This window comes from Sturnira hondurensis, unplaced genomic scaffold, assembly GCF_014824575.4.
Source record: "Sturnira hondurensis isolate 20B ecotype Veracruz unplaced genomic scaffold, ASM1482457v3 Scaffold0021795, whole genome shotgun sequence".
NCBI lineage: Eukaryota > Metazoa > Chordata > Mammalia > Chiroptera > Phyllostomidae > Sturnira > Sturnira hondurensis.
In genome coordinates this window covers 13,350,095-13,351,920 of record NW_028094426.1, presented here as the reverse complement: position 1 = coordinate 13,351,920, position 1,826 = coordinate 13,350,095, and positions in this window count along the sequence as shown.

Genomic DNA, 1,826 nt, shown 5'->3' with positions numbered 1-1,826 from the left:
TTCCCAGTTGAGGAATCTGAAGTTCTGGTTCTAAATTCCTTACAGGTTTAAACAAGTGTCTTCTGGTAAAATTCATTTTTAAATATACTCTACATTTGTTTATATATTATTTGTTGGAGCAATAAAAAGACATAATTAGTGGAATATAGATGTACATTGATAATAACATCTTCATTAATTTAAAGTTGTATTTCACAGAAATATTTTCACATTAGAATATTTCTTAGAAATTAAATGCTTTATTAGAATGAAGAAATGATATTTTTGAAAATTTTGAAATTTAATAGTAAAGACTAAGTGCTTTAATGATGAAAATAGTTGTTTTGGCATATACACTAATTTCCCGCACTAAATTACATTTATTTAGTGACTGACATTTATTTATTAAAGTAGCTACCAAAAGATTATTTATTTTGAATGGTGGATGAGTTCTGAGAATTAAGTAAAAATTCAAATAAATATTTTATATGTTGGAAAATGTTACATGATACAATAAACTTATCTGTAACCTAAAAAATCATGGAAATAAAACAACAAAGATTTAAAATAATTATTTTACAAAACTAATTGATCACTGATTTAATGAGTATGTTTGAATTCATAAGATAATGAAGTAGAGGTCATTTATGGAGGAATACTGTTGGTTTAAACTTTTAGAAAGGTCCTTTGGGTGTCCTAGTAAGTGAAAATAACTTTATATGTCTAAGCAATTACAATAAACCAAGTAACATAATTTAATAATTCAGTAAATGGACTCTGTAGGCAGAGAAACATGATTCAATTCTGGCTTTGAAACTTACAACATGTGACTTTAAAAAGTTACTCACTGTCGAGTAACCTTGACAGTACTAATCTACAGTGAAAACAATATGTAAGACATTGTGCATGTAATATTTAGCACCCCACCTGACACACAAACTCTCAAAAATGTTAATTATCTCAATTATCATTTTAGTCACAGTTTCTGTGTGATTATTTCTGATTCAGTTATATCCTGTAAAATAGTTGAATAAGCAGAAGTCTCTTTAATCAGTATGGTAGATCTTTTTTGCCAAGCTTGTTCCAATTTTTAAAAGTACTTTGATTGTTTATAATTAAGTTTACCTTAACATTTTACAGAAACTACCTCATCCTGACATTTAGTAAAAATCAGGCTGCTTTTATTCAGTCTAAATAAGTGTGTAAGGAATTGTGTTTGGCCTTTACCGTGCAATGAACTACTTTTTAAACATCTATTTGTAAAGATGGGGCAAAATATAAATTAACATATTACTATGCACAAAAAAACACACCTTGTACTGATTATAAAAATCCAAAATAAGTTATTCCTTGTCATGATGTTTGTGGGTTCAACATTAAATTACTTAGATGTACAAACTCAGCTATGCATGTGTGTATACACATTTGATTAATTTCTTATAAGCAACAATTTGAATGCTCTAAGAAATCCTTCAACATATTTCATATTTTATGATAGTTTTTAACATGAATTATTCAAATAAAAGCACTATTTTTTCTCTCACATAGAAATATTAATCATAAAAAAACACTAATTTTCCAATTGCTTTGTTGCATATTAGTTGACCTTCAGTGCACAACATCTGGGCATTTATTTGTCCCACGGTATGAGACGGGCTGTTAGAGAGACAGGAGAGTAGTGACACATACCTTCTGTCAGCCAGAAAGTCGTGCATCCTTTAGTGGGGAAGCCAGGTGGCTTTCAACAAAGCGGCCTGCTATAGATGGGTAACAAAAGGAGAAATTTAAAATCATAAATTCAAGACCAAAATAAACAATATCTGTTACCTTCACAGACTGCCCTGTGA